This window comes from Hyperoodon ampullatus (assembly GCF_949752795.1).
Source record: "Hyperoodon ampullatus genome assembly, chromosome: 12".
Classification (NCBI taxonomy): Eukaryota; Metazoa; Chordata; class Mammalia; order Artiodactyla; family Ziphiidae; genus Hyperoodon; species Hyperoodon ampullatus.
The window spans coordinates 28,036,446-28,063,029 of NC_136925.1; positions in this window are offsets into that span (position 1 = coordinate 28,036,446).

The following is a 26,584-nucleotide window of genomic DNA, read 5'->3' on the forward strand; positions in this document are numbered from 1 at the left end:
TGACTCACAATTTTATCCTAAACTTTGTATTTCCTTCAATATTGACTTCTTCATTAATTACTTCCTAAGGTGTCTACAGGCACCTCCAAGCAGATATCTACATATTTAAATTATATATATAGATATAAAATCATGTTGCAGCTCACATGAAACATCTCTTTTTTCTGTGATCATCTGCACAGCTCCACCTCAGTGCTCTACCAGCACTTCCGATTCAGCAAATACAAAATTAGACTTGTCTCCACATGTTCAAATTATTGCCTACTTTTTGTATCCCTGCATATTATATCCATGTCCCATGTCCTATTAATGATGTCACCATTTTCTTTCTTTTTAATCCTTGCCTCTCCAGTCTTTATTTATTCCTCTGCGGCATCTCTCAGTTCATTTCCTTCCCTTTCCATGTGCCATCACTGGAGTTTAGGTCATGGTTATTAATGGAAAACTTTGATCTCTCTCACTGAATTCGAGTCCTCTATATTCTACTTCCAAGGAAAAGAAGCACTGATGGGAGTCACAGCTGAAAACATTAATAGACCATGGTGCTAAAAGGTAGGAGCTTTTGTAGTGAGTATTAAAGCGATACAGAACTCTTGCTTTTATAAAGCGTTTCTTTCCCTTTGTGTATGTGTGTGTGCATGTAAGGGTGTATCTTTTTTGTGTTTATTCTCTCTCCCCTCTTTTTCCTCATGTAAGAGGAGGGTCACATCTCCACTTCATTTTTGTAAAAGTTTATCCTTATCCCACATCCAACTTTAGAAAACAAAAAGGGAACAAGAAGGAAGAAGGGAGAAGGGAGGGATGTGGGCTAGATTGCTTAAAGACTATCTACTATATAGTGAATTCTCTACTGAATATTGAGGATGTTCAACAAAATACCTCTATATATTTCACCCTTGAAAAATTTCATCTGGTAATTTTTCAGTGAATAGTTCCTGGAAGCTGTCCTGTCCCAGTAACTGTCCTTTGCATATCCTCACGGAGTCTTATCACATGTGACATTTTCACAGAGACTCAGTGGAACTCCCTCTGTAAATTCTGACACTCTGTGTTGCTCCCTCTCCTACAGTTCTACACTGCAAATTCCAGCTACTTTAGCTTCCTCGATCTCTGCTTGCAAACTCATCAACTGAGCAAAAATGCCATCCTTACATAGATTCCCTCCCCCTGTTCCATAGTCTGGAACATGCATCCAGGCAGAAAACTGAGACAACTATAGGGCTCAGCAGGGTTTTCCCCTTCTTTAAGGGCAAACCATTCCATTTCGGCTATTGCCTAATATGTGAAAACAGTTGTCTCATGGAGGTTGTTCATACACATTTATCTAGTTCTTTACATCGGAAGGAAAGTCTGGTACAAGTTACTCCATCGTGACCAGAAGTGGAATTTACTCAGATAAAATTTTTATCCCCATTTCACAGATAAAGAACCTGAGGCAAAGATAATTAAAATAATTTGCCCTAAATTACACAGATATTGAACGTCGAGACAGAATTCAGTATTAATCTCTGTAACACGAGGCCCACTTACTAACCCTCCTGTCATGGACAAAAGAACGTGTAAGGTTTTACATAATCCAAATATTAACTGTGGTGGTGATAGTAGTAGTAGTGGTAGTAGTAGTAGTGGTAGTAGTAGGAGGAGGAGGAGGAGGAGGAGGAATAGCAGCAGCAGTAATAAGAAAAAGAAGAATGGCAACATTTATATGTAAATAGTAATTTGTAACTTAAAAATTTCATGTTCATTTCTCATTGATCCTTACAAGGTTTCCAAATTTCCACACTTATCCTTCATTATCACCTCCAGTGTTCTACCTGTGCTGGGGGAAAAAGCTGTAAATTTTGCTACGTTTCCAAGAGAAGGTATGCATGCTGTCACTGATGTGACACTTAGTTCAAAGACTGTAGGATAGGAAGGGGATGATCTATCTTTGAAAAGGGAATTTTTACATTTTTAAAAACTACTCATGGCAGAAAAAAAAGACTCCCATATTCCTCTGAGGAAGAAATAAACTAGATCAAAATGAACTAAGTTTATTTGATAGCTTCTGAAATTTGGTCAATGGTACAGTGGATTTTATAGACTCTTAGAATTTTATGTTTGTTTCTTTAACATCTTTATTGGAGTATAATTGCTTTACACTGTTGTGTTAGTTGATGCTGTATAACAAAGTGAATCAGCTATAGGTATACATATATCGCCTCAGGCCGTTGCAACAGCCTGAGGTGTGCTGTGTATTCTCCCAGGGAAGTTGTCCCTGGATCACGGGACCCTGGCAGTGGCGGTCTGAACAGGCTCCCGGGAGGGGAGGTGTGGATACTGACTTGTGCTTGCACACAGGCTTCTTGGTGGCTGCAATAGCAGCCTTAGCATTTCATGCTGGTCTCTGGTGTCTGCGTTGATAGCCACGGCTTGCGCCATCTCTGAAGCTTGTTTAGGCGGTGCTCTGAATCCCCTCTCCTCATGCACCCCAAAACAGTGGGCTTTTACCTCTTATGCAGTTCCAGACTCTTTCTTGGATTCCCTCCCGGGTAGCTGTGGCACACTAGCCCCCTTCAGGCTGTGTTTATGCAGCCAACCCCAGTCCTCTCCCTGGGGTCTGACCTCCGAAGCCCGAGCCTTAGCTCTCAGCCCCCACCTGCCCTGGCAGGTGAGCAGCCGAACCTCTCAGGCTGGTGACTGCTGGTCGGCACCGATCCTCTGTGCGGGAATCTCTCCACTTTGTCCTCTGCAGCCCTGTTGCTGTGCTCTCCTCCATGGCTCCAAAGCTTCCCTCCTGTCACCCCCGTCTCTGCCAGGGAAGGGGCTTCCTAGTGTGTGGAAACTTTTCCTCCTTCACAGCTCTCTCCCAGGAGCCCAAGACCCATCCATATATATATATATATATATATATATATATATATATATATTTTTTTTTTTTTTTTTTTTTTTGCGATACGCGGGCCTCTCACTGTTGTGGCCTCTCCCGTTGCGGAGCACAGGCTCCGGATGCGCAGGCCCAGAGGCCATGGCTCACGGGCCCAGCCGCTCTGCGGCATGTGGGATCTTCCCGGACCAGGGCACGAACCCGTGTCCCCTGCATCGGCAGGTGGACTCTCAACCACTGTGCCACCAGAGAAGCCCCCATCCCTATTCTTTTGTCTCTGTTTCTTCTTTTGCCCTACCTAGGTACATCGGGAGTTTCTTGCCTTTTGGGAAGTCTGAGGTCTTCTATCAGCGTTCAGTAGGTGTTTTGTAGGAGTTGTTCTACATGTAGATGTATTTGTGGGTAGGAAAGTGATCTCCATGTCTTACTCCTCCACCATCTTGTAGGTCCTCCCCCGAATTTTATGTTTTGGAAGTTTGTTCATTGTGATTTTCTCCTAATTGTTTCAATAATCACATTGTTGAATTCAAACAAAAGCTAAAAATTAAATGAACTGGGAAAATAGCTAAGGCTTTGGATCTGAGATTATGCACACAGAATCAGACAGGTTGAGTTTCCCAGATCCAGAAATGTAGATTAAAATGGTACTAACAAAAGGATGAGCTAATATGAAAATCATGGTGGCATGAAAATCATGGTGACACTATGTGTCTTAAATTAAGGTATTTAAAATTTTCTCAATCATGTACATTGTATTGTCTAAATGTATCCATATTTAAATCATTATTTTGCGGTTACACTTACTAAAGGAGAAAAAAATCAATATTAAAATAACAGTAACACAAGTAAAAAAGTAAAATATTACCATTCTAGCTGAATAGAAGGTGATTATTATAAAATGCAGGTCTTTGAAGGGAGGAGGTATATTAAACAATCTGTTCTAATCACAAAGGAGCACAATGATTGCTCTTGTTTTTCTATTGTTGCTGAACTTGGTTTATAATACTATTTAGTCCCTTAAAATCAACCTTATTTATCTGCTTCTTCCTTTTTGAATACAACACTATTTAAAAAAAAATTCATGGCCTGCAGAAAAGAAATAAAGCCTCCATTTTGACTTCTTATGAGAAAGTCTCATTTTGAATCAAATACTTATCCCCAAAATGTGGGACACTGTGAATCCCCTACATTGTATGACGTATTTTCATGAATAAAAACTCATTGATTATTCTAGAAAGAGCCATTTTATTGCTTACTTGAAGGTGTCCATGTCCTCAAAGGAAGATTAAGCACTTGTTTCTAATGAGAAAACCTAGGATAACAAGAAGGGTGCAAGTTTGGGAGTCACAGCCATGGATGCAAATTCTAGCTTTGTCACTTACTAGCTTCATGATCTGACCATAGTATACTTATTTATTAAAAATTACATTAAAATCTAGGGCATAGGATTGTAGAAGGGTGAAAATAATAACCACCTAGTATGAGATCAGTTTTCATCTCTCATGCTTCTCTAATTAGGGCCACACTTCACACATCAGATGTTATTGCACTTTCAGACCATAAATTGACACATCAGCTGAACTGAGCTCACCATAGGGCAGATGCACATGTCACAGAGAAAGAGAGGGACTGTCTTCAATTTAACAATGTGAGCTAGGAAAAGCATTATGGTTACAGTGTAGGCACTGTTGTTTTCTTCCAATATGATCATAAACCTTTGGAGGGCTTTTCTGTCCTTTCCTTTTCCTCTTCTAGGCTGCACTTCTTCCTCTTTCCAGTATGTTCCTGAGTTCCTCTTTGTTTAAAAGCAGCAGTGTCCAAATTGAGGCATTATATATAACCAATTTGCATGTGATTTGCATATCACTTTATGCACTGGAGGAATGTGGTCAAAACATCTGTGACTATTTCAGTGTGTAAAAAACCTCGACATATATACTTATGCAAGGTGCAACCACTGTGAATAACAGGGCAATTCTGGCTGCCAGTCACTGGAGTACATCTTTTCATGTATCAAAGGCCAACATGGAAAGAACATTTGAAAAAGAAAAATACTGCCCATTTCACCCTAGATTGCTAAAAAGAACACCACAGACTGTGGTACATGGAAATTTCCGTTGAATGGTGCTGATTTTTCTCTCTTGCATTAATTTCAGTTCAAACTGCCTGGATTGCTTCAGTAAAAAAAAACAATGGCAATTCACATCCTTTCCAGAGCATAAAAATTACTGCACTCTTAAGCACATAATTTTAAAACAAAGAATGTGCTGTATAAAGTGACATTCTGAAACAAAATAAAATTGTCCTTCTATGATGAATTAGTTTAATATTTCTTAAAAACATGATCCTAGATCCAATATTCTCTAATATTGGAGAATGTAATGTGTTTTTCTTAATACTTTGCCCAGTTTAATGGTTTATTTAATATCATTTCTGATGTTCATATTATTGATATATATTTTAACCACATATGGAAGAATATTTAAATATAAAGGTTGAACTATCATTATTATTATTATTTTTGTACAATGTCAAGGTAATGAGTCAAGCAATGGTGCCTTTATTCTGGCTAATTCTAGTGATATATGATGAAATTACTCTATTGGCACAGGGTGTAGCTACATTAATTGATGATTAATTTTATTCTGTTTTCTTATAAATATTTGAGAACTTAAATTCCATTTTGAAACAAAATTCTGATGAAAATAACCATAATCAAAGAGATTTATGTTTTGTTCTCTGCACATAATTAGGTCTTCAAATATTCTATTTTTCTAATCTAACATCTATTCCATAAGTCTATCTGAATAAGAAGAATTATCTATTATGGTGTAATAAGTAGCAAGTATATATCATTTCCTTGAAAACTTAATAAATAATTGGGCTTCATGATATTGAAGAGCTATAATCAATGTTGGAAGAAATTCCAACAATGCTGTTATTGTTGGAAGAAATTCAATCTGCTCTTTGCTAACCAAAGGCATTTATATATTAAAATGGTTGTAGAAATAAGGCAGACATACAAATAATAATTAAAAAATTAGTACATAAACCTTCATCCATCCTCTCATTTATATGTGTAAATGAGTTCCTTCCTATGAAATGTCAGAAGTCTTCTCTACAATCAATTTAAGGGAATGATGTGACCTAGCACGTAAGTTCCAAATGAAAGTACCCCAAACTTTCTTAGTTCTTCCTACTTACTTCTTACCTATAGACCTCTAATGAGAAGGATATTCATTACCCTAGAAATCACAAGTGGCTGTAAAAATATATGATTCTAATAGTTTTAGAGTAGAAACGTAAGACTTTTTTGAAAAGGGAGATTAAGCTTATGCCTTTTTCTGCTTATTTATGTGAAACAGTTGAAACAACATCTAGTAATTAAGTGGTAAATATTACACAAAATTTTTAATTAATTAATTAATTTGCTCAATAAATATTTTTTGAGAAATCACTGCCTACTCTGCATTGCTTCAGGACCTACAACTGTGAATATGAAACTGTAGTTCCTACCCTCAAACAGTCTGCATGTCAGTGCTAGGGGCAGTCCAATACAATGATCATTACAACACAGGGAGTACTCAGTGCTATGACAGAACTAAGAAAAAAGTGATCCAGAAACACATCATGGGATCCTGGAGACAGGGCATAAAAGTAAGGGAGGTGAGTGTCAAATGGGGTCATAAAATCAAAAAGCTATGAACACTGCAAAAAAGTCAATGGGTAGTTAAAAACAATTAATATAATTTCCAATAATGATTATTTTGGATAAGAAATAAAACAGTGTTAAGTGATAAACACGGATTGGAGAGTAGAGTTGGAAGCTATTTTAGGCCAGAGACTTTGTGAGGTCACCATTTGAGGTGGGACCTAAATAATGAGAAGAAACTATAAGATATGTAGGAAAGGCATACCATGTAGAGGTAATAGCTAGTGCAAATGTCCTAGGGTAGGCAAAAGCTTGAGATGTTCAAAAACCAAGATAAGGACTGTAGAACACTGTGTCTGCAGCAAAGTAAGCTCAGAGGATCTTCTACAACTTAAACTCGTAGACACAGGCAGAAGCTGAAGTGCTGATTTGGCCTTGTAGACAATGGAAGAATTCTACTCTAATTATAAGGGAGAATTTTAAGTGGGAGAGTGAATGTCATTTCAATTGTTCACTTCTGTACCATGGTACCTAGAAGTAGGCCAGCCACAAAATAGCTGCTCAGTACATACTTACTGAGTGAATAAATGACTGTTAGGGCAATGTTTGAAGAAAGATGATTGAAGTATCATGAAAACAGTATTGAGATTCATCACATATCTTCTATGTGTCATGCTGTCATTATTACATGATGAAAAAGAAATGACATTTTAAAAAGAAAAATCATGACTCTCAAGTTGGTCAGAACAATCCAATTTCTTTTCTACAATCATAGTTTAATAGCTCATGGTTTCTGTCTTTACATGTAAATACTAGTGGCAGCCTTGGGATTGCTCCAAAGGAGTATTTTCTTCAAAAAATTTCTTCTAAAAAATTCAGATCCTTGGAATGGGTGAGACTCTGAATATAATGGATAGTTATTAAATTTTCATTTTTGAAGAAATGGAAAGAGCACTGCTAATCTTAGAAGAGCAACTCAAACAACAAAAAGCATTCAGAACACCCAAATCTTCTGAAGCTTTCTAATCCCTGCATGCAGTGCTGTTCAAAATTGGATTTTTTTGGAATTGTTCTGTTGTATTTATGTCAAAACAGGTAATATTTTTCTGGTCCACTAAACTAAACCTTATTTCCACTTTGATGGATATAAAATAGATCCCTTTTATCTGGGAAGGATATAGCCCAGAGTGCTTATGATTTGCCCTCAGAGAAGCTTATTTTGTTTATGCGGTGGAACAAGTATACTGAATCTGCAAGGTTTTGACATGAAAATCTCCTGTAGACTCCCTTCTTACCTATACTAAATGGGATTATTGAATTAAATATTAATAAGTGCAATTACCTGCAGTGACAACAATGAACAATGGGGAATAAGAGGAAGGAAGGGAATATAAGCAATGAGAAATATCCATGAAGAGTTTTTAAAGACTACTTTTAGAGCAGTTTTAGGTTCACAGCAAAGCATATTTTTTTTTGTTCTTTTGGTTTTTTTTTAGAAAAGAATATATACAAAAGATGCAAGAAGGGGTTATACAGGTAAGAATAAAACCAAGAAAGAGGCAAAATATCTATGAATATGCCAATAATAGCGGTAAATATTTATTGAGTTTCTGCTCTGTTTCAGATGCTATTCTAAGTACTTTATATGCATTATTTAACTTAACCTGCACAATAACCCTATGGTAGCTACTGTAATTTTTCTCATTTTACAGATGAGGAAGCCAAGGACAAAGAGGTTAAGTACCTGCCTTACAATCTACCAGTTAGCAGGTGGAGGAGTCAGATTTGAATGAGCACAGGCAGTCTTGCTCCACAACCCTACAGGGCAACATGAGAGGTACTGCTTGGATCCCCCCCCCTTCAAGAAAGAGTTTGCTATCTCGCTGCAAGAAATGTAGTTGAATGACAATGTCTAATTACAATGTCTGAATTTGTAAACAAAGACTACACTCTTCCCGGGCTTTCTGCAGATTCCTGCCTGATGAGTGGGGCAGAGGGACTAGGGTTTGGTATTTCTACCCATTGTGAGTCTCCTCTAGTGGGTAATTATGCTCTAAAGCCCCTTTGGCCAGATAAAAATTTGACAGATCTCTATCTCAGCGTGAGACTCTCTTTTCTGTTCTCAGACGACAGATCTGGATTGCAGTCTGAAGGCTTTTGCCCTCAATAATAAGAATTTTACACTCCTAACTCTAGTTCAGAGCCTGCTTCCCAGAGTCACAAATTTTACACAAACACTCTTACCCACTCTCTGATATGACCACCTGAAAACAAAGTACTGTGACTCAATGAAATTAACAATCATATATATGCCAAACACTCTACTAAATGTTTTATATTTACATCTCATGGCATTTAAGTCCCTATCACAAATCTTGTGTGATACATATTTTTTTCAGAATTAGAAATAAAGAAAAGAAAGCTTCTAGAATTTAAGAAACTTGCCCAAATCAATGAATGAAACAAAATTAGAATCTGCATTCATGTCTCCTTGTCTCCAGTAAACCATCCTATTTCAGTAGAAAACAATGCATAGCCTTCTAAAGTTATTTGTAAAGAGGTAAGAAGAATAGACATACTGCTTAGTTAAAATGGTATTATTACAAATGAAAGGAAGAATAACCACATATTCTTCAGATTGCATTTTTTTCAGGCAAAGAAAAGTACCTTTGAACTAAAACAGCTAGAACAATATAAAAAAGATATTGCTGCTTGAGACAGTATATAAATTGTCTGAGGCAGTCCCTAGTTAAATTAATCCAAGTCTGGAGACTCTGAAGATTTATATTCTAGGAAGCTGTAGAAATGTACAAATGTGATCTCAGAGTCACTGCCAGAAATATTTTATTTTACTTATCCAGGAAAGGAGAAGTGTGGGACACCCATAAAGGAACAAATGTTTCCATTTTCAAAAAGAGGAAATGTGTGGCTACATTAGATACTGATTTCCAGATTAAAAAAATAAAATCTGGAATAGCTATCAGTTAGATTTAATTTGTATTTTTTATTTGTATAAAGTCCAACTAAAAGATTAAGGAAAATACATGAAGACTATAAAATGTACAGAGACTAGAAATGTGCTATTACATATGTATACCTTAAGAGAGAAATTTGTTTTTCCTCACAAATTGTTTTATAATTTTGCAAAATCTGCAAAGTGAATGGTAGCTTAGAGTCATTACAGTCTGGATACCAGCAAGAGACCACACAGGCAGGACCTTTTGTTACCATTTTCTATTATTACTTCCCTCGGTCCTTGGTGACAAACCAGGAGTTTAGGTACTGTCTTAGTCTATTCAGCTGCTATAATATACCACAGACTGGGTAGCTTATAAACAACAGAAATTTATTTCTGACAGTTCTGAAGGCTGGAAATCTGAGATCAAGGCATCAGCATGATCATGTTTTGGTGATGGCTCTTTCCCTGGTTCATAGCCAGTGACTTCTTGCCATGGCTTGGGATCTCTCTTTAGTGAACACTAATCCCATTCATGAAAGCTCTGCCCCCATGATTTAAGGACCTCCCAAAGGCCCCACCTCCTGAGATAATCATTTTTGAGGTTTTCAACATACGAATTTTGGGGGGACACAAATATTCAGACCATAGCAGGGGTCCTTAGGAGACTGGTAGTGGGGCTTCCATTAACTCAAGCACAAAATTCAGACACCCAATGTTATGGGAAAGAGAAAAGGAGCAATATTTTTGTTGAATTGACAAGTTTTCAAAATAATTAGGTGATTCAGATTTTTCTCTTCTTTTCTTTGTTTTTTAAAAATAAGAATCTCTAAGGATAAATTGGGAGTTTGGGATTGACATGTACACACTTCTATATTTAAAAAAAAATAAAAATAAGAATATCTAAGGAAATAAGACTCCGAATTTCTGGGTTTAAATTCTAGGCTGTCTCTCTAACTTGTAGTGTGACAAATCACTTCATTTTTCTTCATTTCAGTACAATTTTCTTATATGTAAAATAAATATATTTTAATGTTACTTGGAAAAGGAAACTTCTCTGCATATGTAGGAGGTCTACTGATGAGTATATTACAATTATAGTGAGGAGAGATAGCTATGTGCAGAAGCACATCATTTAGTTTAAATCTATTTTTTTATGTTTGTCATCTCACATGGCAAGAAAGCGTAATAAAAATTAGCAGATCAGGGCTTCTCTGGTGGCGCAGTGGTTGAGAGTCCTCCTGCCAATGCAGGGGACATGGGTTCGTGCCCTGGTCTGGGAAGATCCCACATTCCACAGAGCGGCTGGGCCTGTAAGCCATGACCACTGAGCCTGCGTGTCTGGAGCCTGTGCTCCGCAACGGGAGAGGCCACAACAGGGAGAGGCCCATGTACCGCAAAAAAAAAAAAAAAAAAAAAAAAAAAATCAGCAGATCACCAAGGAGGTATCATCAGAAAGCACAATGAGGGGGGACAGAGACAGAAACCATTTTATTATACTGCTTCTCACTGAGTTGAATAATTAAATAAATAAGAATAAATAAGTTAATAAAATATTTTTAACTATTTAAACAACTCTAAAGAAGAAAAAGCCATTTAAAATGTGAATGTTCATAGTGGGCAGTAATTGCACATCATGTCAGTTTTTTAAAATGGTTTTCAACTTTAAAATTTGCCTAGAATTTATGATAAAGGTGATGTTACAGTGGAATAAAGACAAACTTTTCAACAGATGGAGCTGGAGTCAATTGGATATCTGTAAGAAAAGTAAGTGTGTCTGGACACTTACCACAGAAAAATAATCAGTCCAAAAATGCAGATCCAAAAGTTAAAGGTGATGGAGGAGATCAACATGGCAGAATAGGAGAACACAGAGTTCACCTACTCCCATGAATACATCAAAAATACATCTACACGTGGAAGAGTTCTCACTGAAACAAACTGGAGATAGCAGGACTCTTATACAAACAAGGTTGTAAGAAAGATCCACATGGAGTTGCACAGGAAGGGAATAGAAACAAGCAGGTGAGGAACTTGGAGGGGCACAGAAGAGGAGGGAGATTACACAGGCTCAGAGATCCTCCTTGTGAAGCTAGCAGTTCAAACCACATATTAGGGGCCCTAGGCCTGGGGTCCAACACCTGGAAGACAAGTCCTGTTAGCTGGTTTGAAGAACAGTGGGACTAACAACTGGGCTATAAGAAACCTAGACTTTGCTGAAGAAGAGCAAACATACATTCTTGCTTACTCCTGAAGAAAGGCAGAGGAAGCAGATTAAAACTGCCCAGGGACTCTGGCTGGTTTCTCACAACAACCCGAGTGCATGCCTCAGCCCATGCTGAGCACCCACTCCAGACCCTCTTGATCCTCACTGCAGCTCCACACTAGGGCGAAGGCTGCTGGTACTGAAGATAGCGTGCAGTTGTGGGGAACAGAGCTAGCAAGATTCTACCATGGCCCCTGAACAGGGTGAGGGCAGCCATTACTTGTGTTCACGGGGGTGGCAGACCAGAAGCAGCCCAGAAAACTGACTGGTATGCCAGAACTTCCCCAGCATGTGCCCCTCCCCATACCAGGTGCCTGCTCCAGGCCCTCTTGTGCTACTCCCCTCAGGTGAGAAAGTGTGAACGCTGAGAACAGGGAGAGAACACACTTAGAGAGAGTGGACCCAGCTCAGACCTGACCCTCAGGGCTTCTGCTCCAGCAACTTGGTACCTGACTCCACCCCCAACAGAGTGGTGTTGGCTACTGAGCAGAGAGAAAGACCCAGGTCACACCTGGCTCTGGCACTAAATCCTTCATCTCCAGGCCCACCTCCCACCAAGGTGATAGCTGCCAGCACACCCTGGGGAAAGATGTGATGCTCACTTTAGATACAGCCATTCCACAAAAGCCACTGGACACATGCAGATTGTATATGAATGCTCCCACACAAGGACACCCCTTCAAGATGGATAGGTAACTATTTCACTTAATTTCAAAGAGACAGAGAAGTTTAAGCAAATGAGAAAACAGAAAAATATGTTTCAAGTGAAAGAACAAGAAACAAAAGAAAAACAGAAAAAAACTAAAAAACTGAGATAAATAATTTACCATATAAGGAGTTCAAAGCATTAGTAGTAAGAATGCTAACTGAACAGGGAAAAGAATAGATGAACACAGTGAGTATTTTAAGAAACTAGAAAATATAAAAGAGAACCAGTCAGAACTGAAGAAAACAATAACTGAAATAAAAAACAAACTAGAAGCAATTAACAAGCAATGAGGTGATACAGGAGAGCACATAAGTAATCTGGAAGATGAAATAATAGAAATCAGCCAATCAGAACAGCAAAAAGAAAAACAAATTAAAAATGAGAACAGTTTAAGGGACCTCTGGAGTAACATCAAGTATACTAACATTTGCATTATAGGGACCCCAGAAAAAGAAGAGAGAGATAAAGTGATAAAAAATGTATTTAATAAAATTATGGCTGAAAATTTCCTGAACCTGAAGAAGGAAACAGATATCCAGGTACAGGATGCACAGAGAGCCCCATACAAGATGAACCCAAATAGATCTATATCAAGACATGTTGTAATTAAAATGGCAAAAGTTAAAGAGAGAATTCTAAAGGCAGCAACAGAAAAACAAAGAACCACATAACCTTCAGAAATCTGCAGGCCAGAAGGGAGTGGCATGATATATTTAAAGTGCTAAAAGGGAAAAACCTATAAAATAGGATATTTTACCCAGCAAGATTATCATTCAGAATTGAAGGAAAGATAAATAACTTCTCAAACAAAAACTTAAGAGTTCATCAATATTAAACAGCCCCTAAAATGTTAAAGGGTTTTGTCTAAGTGGAAAAGAAAAGAATACAATAAGAAGTAAGAATCTATGGGAACAGAAAAATCCCACTAATAAAGGCAAATATGTAGTGAAGGCTGTGGATCAACCACTTAAATAAGCAAGAATGAAGATTAAAAGACAAAACACTGTAAATCAATAATAATTACAATAAACAGTTAAGGGATAAGATGAAGGTGTAAAATGCGACATCAAAAACACAAATGTGGGGCAGTGAAGTAAAAACTGTAGACCTTTTAGAATGTGTTTGAAATTAAATGACTACCTTTTAAAAACAAGTAGATATAGTCATAAGGCAACATATATGAATCACATTGTAACCACATATCAAAAATCTACAACAGATACACAAAGACAGGAGAAAAGGATCACAAGCTTACCACTAAAGAAAAGCATCAAACGACAAGGAAAGAATCTAAAAGAAGAAGAAAAGAACAGAGAACTACAAAAACATTCTGAAAACAAGTAACAAAATGGCGGAAAGTCTGTACCTACCAATAATTACTTTAAATGTCAATGTACTAAATGCCCCAATCAAAAGACTTCAGGTGGCTGACTGGATTTAAAAAAAGCAAGTCCCATCTATTTTTCTGCTTACAAAAGACTCATGTCAGAGCTAGAACACACCAGAATGAAGGTGAGGGGATGGAAAAAGATGTTTCATGCAAATAGAAATGACCAGAAAGCTGTGGTAGCAATGCTCATATCAGACAAAACAGACTTTAAAACAAAGTCTATAAATAAAGACAAAGAAGGGCATTCTATAATGATAAAGAGACCAATACAAAAAGAGGATATAAAATTCATTAACACATATGCACCTAATATAGGAGCACTTAAATATATAAAGCAAATATTATCAGACATAGAGGGAGAAATTGAAAATAAATTACAATACAATAATAGGAGACTTTAACATACATTTACATCAATGGACAGATCTAGACAAAAAATTCAATAAGGAAACAGTAGTCTTAAATAACATATTAGACCAGTTGGACTTCACTGATAAATATAGGACATTTCACCCTAAAACAGCAGAATACACATTCTTTTCAAGTGCACATGTATCATTCTCCAGGAGAGATCACATGCTAGGCCACAAAACAAATTTCAATAAATTTAAGAAGATAGAAATTCTAACAAGCATTTTTACAACCACAAAAGCTGAAAATAGAAATCAATTACAAGATGAAAAATGGGAAAAATGCAAACACATGGAGATTAAACAACATGTTATTTTTTTTAAAAATTGTCAATGGATAAATCAAAGAAGAAATTAGAAAATACCTCAAGACAAATGAAAATGAAAACATAACTTCTAATATCCGTGTGATAGCAAAAGCAGTTCTAAGAGGGAAGTTTATAGTGATACAGGCCTACCTCAAGAAAAAAGAAGAAATCTCAAACAAACAACCTAACCCTTCATCTAAAGGAATTAGGAAGGAAAAGAAGAATGAACAAAGCCCAAAATCAGCAGAAAGAAGGAAATAATAAAGATCAGAGAGAAACTAAATAAAATACATATCAAAAAATTATAGAACAGATCAATGAAACCAAGAGATTCTTTTTGAAAAGATAAACAAAACTGGTAAGACTTTAGCCAGACTCATGAAGAAAAAAAGAGAGGATTGATAAGACTTTAGCCAGACTCATTAAGAAAAAAAGAGAGGACCCAAATAAACAAAATAAGAAATTAAAGAGGAGAAATAAGCACCAATATCACAGAGATTAAAAAATATCATAGGAGAATACTTCAAAGAGTTATATGTCAATAGTTTGGACAACCTAGAAGAAATGGACAAATTTTTAGAAACATACAATCTTCCAAGATTGAATCAGGAAGAAATAGACCATCTGAACAGACAAATCAGTTGAATTAGTAATCAAAAAATTCCCAGCAAACAACATTCCAGGAGCTTAACAGGAGTATTCCATCAAGCATATACAAGAGCTGATAGCTATACTTCTCAAACTATTCCAAAAAACTGAAGAGAACAGAACACTCACACATTCATCTTATGAAGCTACCATTACCCTGACACCAAAACCGGACAAAAACACTACAAAAAAAAGAAAATCACAGGCCAATATCTCTGATGAATATAAATGCAACAAAATAATAGCAAACTGAGTTCAACAATATATAAAAAGCATCATAAACCATGATTGAGTGGGATGTATTCCAGGGATGCAAGCATAGTTCAATATTCACAAATCAATCACTACATAAACGAAAGGAAGGATAACAAATTCCATGATCATTTTAATAGATATGGAAAAAGCATCTGACAAAATTCAACATCCATTCGTGATTCAAAAAACTCTCAAAGTTGGTATAGAGAGAACACATTGCAATGTAATAAAGACCATTTATGACAAACCCACAACTAACATCATTCTCAATGATGAAAAGCTGAAAGGTTTTCCTCTAAAATCAGGAAAAAGACAAGGGTGTCCAGTCTCACCACTTCTATTTAATACAATATTGGTAGTCCTAGCCTAGTGATTAGGCAAGAAAAATAAAAGGCATCCAAATTAGAAGGGAAGAATAAAACTGTCACTATTTGCAGAAGACATGTTACTATATATAGAAAATCCTAAAGTTTCCACCAAAACACTATTGAAATTAATATATGAATTCAGTAAAGTTGCTGGATACAAGATTAATATGCAGAAATCTGTTGTTTTTCTATACATTAATAATGAAGTATTGGAAAGACAAAGATAACAATCCCATTTAAAAATGACATCAACAAGAATAAAGTACCTAGGGATAAAATTAACCAGGGACTTCCCTGGTGGTGCAGTGGTTAAGAATCTGCCTGCCAATGCAGGGGACACAGTTTCAATCCCCGTTCCAGGAAGATCCTACATGCCGCAGAGCAACTAAGCTCATGTGCCACAACTACTGAGCCTGCGCTCTAGAGCCCGTGAGCCACAACTACTGCGCCCATGCACCACAGCTATTGAAGCCTGCGTGCCTAGAGCCTGTGCTCCACAACAAGAGAAGCCACTGCAATGGGAAGCCTGAGCACTGCAATGAAGAGTAGCCCCCACTTGCCACAACTAGAGAAAGCCTATGTGCAGCAACGAAGACCCAACACAGCCAAATAAATAAATTAAATTAACCAAGGAGGTGAAAGACATACACTCTGAAAACTATAAAACGTTAATGAGGGACACTGAAGATGACAAAGAACTAGAAAGATATCCTGTTAACATGGATTGGAAGAATTAATATTCTTAAAATATACATATTACCCAAAGCAATCTATAGATTTATTGCAATTCCTATTAAAATATCCATGACATTTTTCACAGAACTACAAGTAATGCTAAAATTTATGTGGATCCACAGAAGACCCTGAATAGCCAAAGCAACTTTACAAAACAAAATGAAGCTGGAGGTATCATGCTCCCTGCTTTCAGACAACACTACAAAGCTACATTAATCAAAACAGAATGGTACTGGCACAAAAAGAGACACATAGATCATCAAAACAGAGAGCCCAGAAATGAAACCACACTCTTATGGTCAATTTATCTTCAACAAAGGAGGTAAGAAAATACAATGAAGAAAAGAGAGTCTCTTCAATAAATGGTACTGGAAAAACTAAACAGCTACATGTAAAATAATTAAATTATAATATTTTATCACATGATATACAAAAATAAACTCTAAAAAAAAAAAGACCAAATGTAAGCCCAAAAACCATAAAACTCCTAGAAGAAAATATAGGTAAAACACTCTTTGACATAAATTGTAGCAATTTGGATCTGTCTTCTAAAGCAAAGGATACAAAAGAAAAATAAACAAATGGGATCTAATTAAACTTAAAAGCTTTTGTACAGCAAAAGAAACCATTGAAAAAATGAAAAAAAAAGCCTACTGAATGGGAGAAAATACTTACAAACAATATATTCAATAAGGGGTTATTATCCAAAATATATATTAAATAGCTCATACAACTCACTATAAAAATATCCTGTCATAAAATGGGCAGAAGACATGAATAGACATTTTTCCAAAGAAGAGAGATGGCCTATAGGCACATGAAAAAATGCTCAACATCACTAATCATCAGAAAAGTGCAAATCAAAACCACAGTAAGATATTACCTCACACTTGTCAGAATGGCTATCACTAAAAAGACCACAAATAAGACATGATGGTGAGAATATGGAGAAAAGGAAACCCTAGCACACTGTTGGTGGGAATGTAAATTGGTGCAGTCACTATGGAAAACAGTATGGCGAGTCCTCAAAAAACTAAAAATGGAACCACTATATTATCTAGTAATTCCACTGCTGGATACACAGCCAAAGAATACGAAAACATTAATTTGAAAAGATACATGCACTCCAATGTTCACAGCAGAATTATTTATAATAGCTAAGACATGGAAGCAACTTAAGTGACCATCAACAGACGAATGAATAAAGAAGCTCTGGGGCTTCACTGGTGGCACAGTGGTTGGGAGTCCGCCTGCCAGTGCAGGGGACGCAGGTTCATGCCCTGGTTTGGGAGGATCCCACGTGCCATGGAGCGGCTGGTCCCGTGAGCTATGGCTGCTGGACCTGCGTGTCCGGAGCATGTGCTCTGCAATGGGAGGGTCCACGGCAGTGAGAGGCCCACGTACCGCAAAAAAGAAAAAAAAGACACAGGCTGGCAATCCTGCACTCCAGCAATATTTACCATAGCCAACACTTGGGGGCTACGAAAATGTCCATCAACAGGGGAATGCACGGGGAAGAGGTGGTCCATGTACACAATGGAATATGACTCCAATTAAGAAAAATATAAAAATAAATAAATAAATAAAAAATAAAGAAGCTCTGGGGTGTGTGTGTGTAATATCCCACACACACAATAGGATATTACTCAGCCATAAAAAATAATGAAATTTTACCATGTGCAACAACATGGATGGACCTGGAGGGTATCATGCTTAGTGAAATGAGTCACACAAAGACAATATACTGTACATTATCTATGTGGAATCTAAACAATTAAACAAACAAATGAATATAACCAAACAGAAGCAGACTCACTATAGCAAATAAACTAGTGGTTACCAGTGGAGAGAGGGAAGGGGGAAGGGCATGACAGGCATTGGGATTAAGAGATACAAACTACTACATATAAAATAAATAAGCTATAAGTATATACTGTACACACAGAGAATACAGCCAATATTTTATAACATTTACGTGGAGTAGAATCTATAAAAATACTGAATCACTACATTGTATAGCTGAAACTAATACAAAATTTAAATCAACTCTACTTCAATTTAAAAAATATAAAAGTTAAAGGTTAAATAATAAAGTTTTAAAAAAAGACATCTTCATGAACTTAGAGTACACAGAGATTTGTTAAATTGGACCCCAAGGCAGAAAATCTTGATAACCTGTATTATATTAAGAATTTCAGTTATCAAAAAACACATTTAAGAGTGTGATAAAACAATCTACAAGTAAAGGAACATTTTCCCAAAACATATATTCAACAAAAGACTGTATAAAGAAGCCCTATTAATCAATAAGAAAAAGGCAGACAATCCAATAGAAAAATTGGCAAAAGACATTAATACACTTAATGAAAGAGGATATTCAAATGGTTAATATATATGTCGAATGGTACCCAGCTTTGTTAATTATCAAGCAAATTCTAATTAGACCACAATGGAAAACCATTACGTACCCATCAGATGGCTAAAATGAAGAAGACAAAAGTAGGAAGTAATGTCAAAAATATGGAATAACCAGAAACCCAAGACACGAACGGTGGGAGAGTAAATTTGTAAAAAAACTTTGGAAACTAATTTGGTCATACTACTAAAACTAAATATATATATGCTATAATTTACCATTTGTACCTTTAGAATATATCCAACAGAAATAAGTAAATATATCCCCCATAGCAAAAAATATTTATATGCCCCAAATTGAAAACTACTCAATTGTACCACAATAGAATAGATAAATAAATTGTATAAACACTATACAGCACTGAGAATGAATTACAACTACATACAACAATATGGATGAAGTCACAAAAATAACGTTTAGAAAAAGAAGCCAGATGCCAAAGAATATATACTTAGGATTCTACTTACATAAAGTACATAAACAGACAAAACTGGGCTGCTGTTAGCACCTACAACACTTCTGTACAAACAGTCAAAAGACACCACTTCCTCTAGGCTGATGAGGGCATATGGCTTGGTTGGTGGACAGAGTTGAATTTCATGTCCTGACAAAGCTCCTCACTGGCAATCCTTGAGGTTCTGCAACCTCCTCCAAGGTCCTACCCATTAGGAACTACTCTGTGAGAAGGAATACTGTTTCCTTTGACCTATAAATATCATTAATCTCCTTTCTACTCTTTCACACTATCTTCTTAAAACCAAAAAAGATACTTCACATTGGCAGATAAAATAATTGATAACAATCAATGAGAACTTTTGATGGCACAGTGCAACCGGAGAGCTGTCATCCCTCAAAGCAGGATGTTATACGTGGAGGAGGAGGGGATAAATCATGAGAACCCTGAATCTTAGGAGCCAAGAAAGGAGATGACCATAAAGAATAGGAAGCAAAAATAATTACAAAACAGGTGAATGCATCACTGAAATTTAGGATTCGAATATTTACATCAACCTCGTCTCCAACTGATCTATGAGGAAGATTCTGCAACCAACCCAGAGGAGAAAAGAAGCAGAAGAAAGACTACTTACTCTGTCTGGTGACAATTATTGAGTATAAACAAATCTCACCCCATTTAACAATGAGTAAATACAAAGGAAAGAGCAAAAAATAAGAAGTGATTGCTTTTTTTTTTCCCCAAAGAGCACAGGACCACAATTTCTTAGACAAAACTAAATGATAAATTATCCCTGCATGCTTGATCCAGTATCAATTCCCCAAGAGTGCTTTTCATGGTGGCAACAGGAAAATGGTAAAAGTATTTCAGACAGCACTTTGGTTAAGAAAAGTGCAAAAATAAAAAGAGCGTTATAAACAGCATCTTGGCAGGATCTTGCCAAGAGTGTGGCAAATCAGAATTCTCCTGCTCTTCGGTGCTTTGGCATCCCTTCTGCCTGCCAGTCTTCTCCCCAGAAGAGGTGAGATGGCTCAATGAAATTTCACACATTTATATCATCCAGGTTAAGGTACAGAACACCACAAGCTTTTTCGAGCAACTACGTGGCATTTATTTTGCCAAAGGGAATGGAAAGAGGTCTATGTTACACACCTGATCCTTCTCTACATTTTCAGGTGTAGCAGAATCCCCACAGGGAACAATGGAAAATTCAAATTAAGGTAAATGAAAGAGGGATTAATAAAGGGACTGTGTATTCAAGTGTGGGTAGGGTTTAGGAAACCCATGAGGGATGGTGTAGTCCCTGGGGCTGGGGAACATTGAGGGCCAGTCCTGTGTTGGCACTGGCTGAGCAGAGTAAATGCCTGGGAGTAAGTCCGCAGAGGTGGGACCAGCTGTGCTATACATTCATTCCTGGTAAAAGGGAAGACCTCCTGACAATCCAGGACAAGAGGTTTATGGTTATGGAAACAAAGTTTCCTTATTGTTAATGAGTAGATGAAATGATGCTGTTTATAGTGGATTTGCACATGAAATTATGTTCTTTTTATGGCTCACACAAGGTGATTTGTTAAAAGTATAACTAAACAATTCAATTTAGTGTTTAGAAGGGAGACATAGGAGAGAGAGTTCCCCTCAAACAGTGCCTGAGAAATGCACTGTTTTCCACTAGAATCCCCTGCTGTTGTCAGAGACCGGTTTATTCCGACGTGGGTGTGGGGGGATGGGGACTGGATTGGGGGGATGGGGATGTGGGTGTGGAGGCGACTGGGGACATGGGTAATAAGTGACTGCTTTTATCTAAAGCAGATTTTAAGAATATACAGCCTCTATAAAAGAGGAACAGAATAGATGAAGAAAAAATTAAATAGATGAAAATAGATAAGAAGAGTGTGTACAAGGAAATTAAGTGCAACAAGATCCCTGTTAAGAATAGCAAGAGTAAAATTAATCCCATACAACTCTGGGTCAATTCAGTTGACCAGTTTTTCATGTATGTAGAGAAAAAGAGCAAAATAACGAGTGTGATAAGAGAAGCTGATATAATTGGAGGACAGAAAACAGTGAGATAGATGTTGTAGTCAATTTTCTTATTGTTTACAACAATATGCTTCCTGCCCTGTAAGAAGATGGTACATTTCTATCCAATTCAACATGGCTTGCAGTGCCTCCCTGCAGGGAGAGTATGCTTCCCTACTTTTAGATCTGGTCATGGATTGCTTAGGCCAAGAAAACGTGATGGAGGTAGTAGCATTTCAATTCCAAGAAGAATTTTTAGGAAGCATTGCTTGTTTCTATGATCTCCTGTGCTTTTCCCTCTGCCACAAGATTGACAAACTCCTAAATGGAGCTGCTCTGTCAGCTTTGATCACAGAATAAAAAAATTGGTAAAGAGTAACAAAACTGACATATAATATAAGCTAGATATAAATGCCTGTTGATACTTATTTTATAAGGTACTGAGGGTGGGGGCCTTTTTTTTAAAAAAAAAAACATGTTAAAGCTGATAAAAAATAAACATCATTTTGGAAGTAAGATCTGGAGTAATTTCAATAGGAAAAATAGACAAGTATATAATAAAACACTTCCTCAAGAAAGAACTGGGAATGCAAGTTTGAAAGATTCAAACTTTCTAGATAAAATCAATTAATGGAAACACTTGCTATTAGAGACCTGAGGAGAATTTTTTAAATGCATAGATAGAAGAATTTTACATACATCCAAGCAGAAAAACAGATAGCTTACCTAAAAGAATAAAATCAGAATTGGTATTAACCTCTCTTCCACAAGACCATGTGCAAGAAAAGCATAATCCATTGGGATTTTGAGGAAATTAGGTGGTGACATAATATTATTCATGGGTATGTTGCTGTTGATAAGTGAGTCTACAGAAATGTGCTAAAATATTAATGGCACTTCACAAGATTTTTTATTGCAAATATCAAAAACACTACATGAACTAGAAAGAATGACATTCATTGGTTCTCAGAATTCTGTTGATCAACCCAGTTTTAGAAAAGGCACAACAGTGGGGCTCAGAAACAAATGGAACCCAGGAATAGAACCCTACAGGGCTCTCATTTCTCACTGCCTCTCTCCGTGTGTCACCTTCTTTTCCATGTGAAAGAAGTTGTGTCTCATTATGAATAAAAAAATCACAGCTTTGAAAGCCTGGTAAAAACTCCTAAAACCAATTTTTTTAAAAAAAGAGAAAGAGGTAAAATTTACTTTGTTTTAAATCGTTACAAAACAAAATTTAACATTTAAAACATTTCCATAGGAGAAGCTCTCCAATGGTAAAATAATATAATAATATCTGAGTTAAGAATTTCAATCATATCCTTAGTGGTAGGGACAAAGATTAGAGACAGGAACTGGTAATAAAAATTTACTAAACTCCTTGAATAAACAGGACAAAACACAGGACAGAGAGAGGGAAAAAAAAAACAACATAATTCATACAAGATAAGTTTGGGGAATTTTATCTTTTATTATTTTATTACTAAATGACAAATAAAAATATGCTGAGAATTTCATTCAAGAAAGAGAACAGTAACTTAACCTAAAAAATTGGAAATGAAGACTTAGTATGATATAATCAGGAATAAATAAGATAGGAAAAATAAAATTATAATTGACAAATAAATCAAAAATCTGATTTCTTGAAAAAGATGATGTTGAGAAACCACTGAGAAAATAGACAAGTGAAAAATACAATGCATTGAATATGAAAACAAGATAATCAGAGATGACAAAGAAGATTTAAAAATTGAGAAAAATGCTCAATATTTTGTAAATATATAAATTTTTCTAAGAAATACTTTTCTAGGGAAATATAAAATATGAAGACAGATGCAAACAAATGTAGAGAAGCTCAAAGAGACCAACAGTGATAGAAGAAATGAAAAAAAAATTGTGAAACCCCATACCCACACAAAGCTAATCCTATACTCTTCCAGAATACACAAAAGGTGGAGCTCATTTTTATGTAGGCAGTATAATCAAAATGAAACCTAAAAAAAAAAGAAAATCCTTATATAATTCCTCAAAATAAATTCTAGGACTAAAGATTTAAATCTACATTATAACAATTAAGAAAACACAAGAGAATAGATGAATAGTCATTAAATATTAAGATGAAGTGTACTTTGTAATCTAGACCTAATCAGATGAAAATATTAAGAAAGTATTTTACTGATTTTATTACATAAACATGAAAAAGAATTAGCAAGACTACAAAGTAAATAACCAACCAGGAAACACTTTGCAAAATATTTTTAGAGTAAATGCTGTGTTCTTAGTATCTAACTTATTCTTGTAGATTAATCAGAAAACATGAATACCAAATTTTAAATGAAAAATTAGATTAGGATAAATGGGAAACTCACAACAGAAAAATTACAAATAACCAATGAAAAGTTGTTGGCAAAAGCTGGCAAAAGATCTAATATCTAGGATGGGAGAAAGCCTGTAAAATGTACTTTCTCACACACTCTTGTATAAAGAGAGTATAAATTTGTAAAATTTTTTCTAGAAGGAAATTTCATAATATGGGTAGAAATCCATAAGACCCTGCAAAGCATTTACCCTAGCAATAAAATTTTAGGAATTTATCCTAAGAATATGAGCTGAGATGGACATTAAGTTTTATGTATATGTGTTTTTACAAAAAATATTGTTTAAAATAATAGTGAAATTGGAACAAATCAAAATGTCCATTAATAGGAGTCTAGTCAAAATTATGAGACACCACATGATAGAATATATTTAGCCAGTAGTATGAATAATAAAAATGTTTATTCACATGAAAGCACTGTATTTTTAAATTTTCACATTTCCAAAACAGAATACCTTTCTCTAAATAAAACATTGAAAATTTATTTATAGTGAAAAAAACACTATTAACATTTGACAAAATACTAGGAAAAAACCTATACTTTGAAAACTGATGAAAGATATCGAAGATGACACAAACAGATGAAGAGATATACCATGTTCGTGGATTGGAAGAATCAATATTGTCAAAATGACTATACTCGCCAAGGTAATCTAAAGATTCAATTCAATCCCTATCAAATTAGCAATGGCAGTTTTTGCAGATCTAGAACAAAAAACATCTCAAAATTTGTATGGAGACACAAAAGACCCTGAATTTTCAAAGAATCTTGAGAAAAACGAAGCTGGAGGAATCAGGCTCTCTGACTTCAGACTATACTATAAAGCTACATTAATCAAGACAGTATGGTACTGGCACAAAAACAGAACTATAGATAAATGGAACAGGATGGAAAGCCCAGAGATAAACCCATGCACATATGGTCACCTTATCTTTGATAAAGGAGGCAAGAATATACAATGAAGTAAAGACAGCCTCTTCAATAAGTGGTGCTGGGATAACTGGACAGCTACATGTAAAAGAGTGAAATTAAAACATTCTTTAACACCATATACAAAAGTAAACTCAAAATGGATTAAAGACCTAAATGTAAGACTGGATACTACAAAACTCTTAGAGAAAAACATAGGTAGAACACTCTTTGACATAAATCGCAGCAATATGTTTTTGGATCTATCTCCTAGAATAACAAAAATAAAAACAAAAATAAAGAAATGGGACCTAATTAAACTTAGAAGCTTTTGCACAGCAAAGGAAACTATAAAAAAATGAAGACAACCCACAGAATGGGAGAAAATATTTGCAAATGATGTAACTGACAAGGGATTAATCTCCAAAATATACAAACAGCTCATGCAACTCAATATTAAAAAAAAAAAAACTCAATCAAAAAATGGGCAGAAGATGGACTTCCCTGGTGGCGCAGTGGTTGAGAGTCTGCCTGCCGATGGAGGGGACATGGGTTCGTGTCCCAGTCCAGGAAGGTCCCACATGCTGCGGAGTGGCTAGGCCCGTGAGCCATGGCCGCTGAGCCTGCACGTCTGGAGCCTGTGCTCTGCAATGGGAGAGGCCACAACAGTGAGAGGCCCACGTACCGCAAAGAAAAAAAAAAAGAAAAGAAAAAAGGGCAGAAGATCTAAATAGACATTTTTCCACAGAAGACATACAGGTGACCAAAAAGCGTATGAAAAGATATTCAACATTGCTAAATATTAGTGAAATGCAAATCAAAACTACAGTGAGCTATCACCTCACACCAAAAAGTCTATAAACAGTGAATGCTGGAGAGGGTGTGGAGAAAAGGGAACCCTCCTACACTGTTGGTGGGAATGTAATTTGGTACAACCACTGTGGAAAACAATATGGAGGTTTCTTAAAAAAATAAAAATAGTTATCATATGATCCAGCAATCCCACTCCTGGGCATATATCCAGAGGAAACCATAATTTGAAAAGATACATGCACCCCAATGTTAATTGCAGCACTATTTACAATAACCAAGACATGGAAGCAACCTAAATGTCCATCAACAGAGGAATGGATAAAGAAGATGTGGTACATATATACAATGGAATATTACTCAGCCATAAAAAAGAACAAAACAATGCCATTTGCAGCAACATGGATGGATGTAGAGATCATTGTATTAAGTGAAGTAAGTCAGACAGAGAAAGACAAATATCATATGATATCACTTTTATGTGGAACCTAAAAAAATGATAAAAATGAACTTATTTACAAAAGAGAAATAGACTCACAGACTTTGAAAATAAACTTATGGTTACCAAAGAGGAAAGGTGGGGGAGAATAAATTATGAGGTTGGATCAACATATACATTCCACTATATATGAAATAGATAACCAACAAGGACCTCCAGTAAAGCACAGGGAACTCTACTCACTACTCTGTAATAACCTAGGGGTAAAGAATCTGAAAAAGAATATATATAATATATATATATAATATATATATATTATATTATATATAATATAATATATATTATATATTATATTATATATAATATATATATATAATATGTATATTATATATATATTATAATATATAATATAATATATATAATTAAATCACTTTGCTGTACACCTGAAACTAACACATTGTAAATCAAGTATGATCCAATATAAAATAAAAATTAAAAAAAAATCTGATATGTAACCTCTCTGATTTTTATGTGAATATTTACATAACATTAGATGATAATAGTTATTCCACAAAGACTATTATAAGCAAAGGATT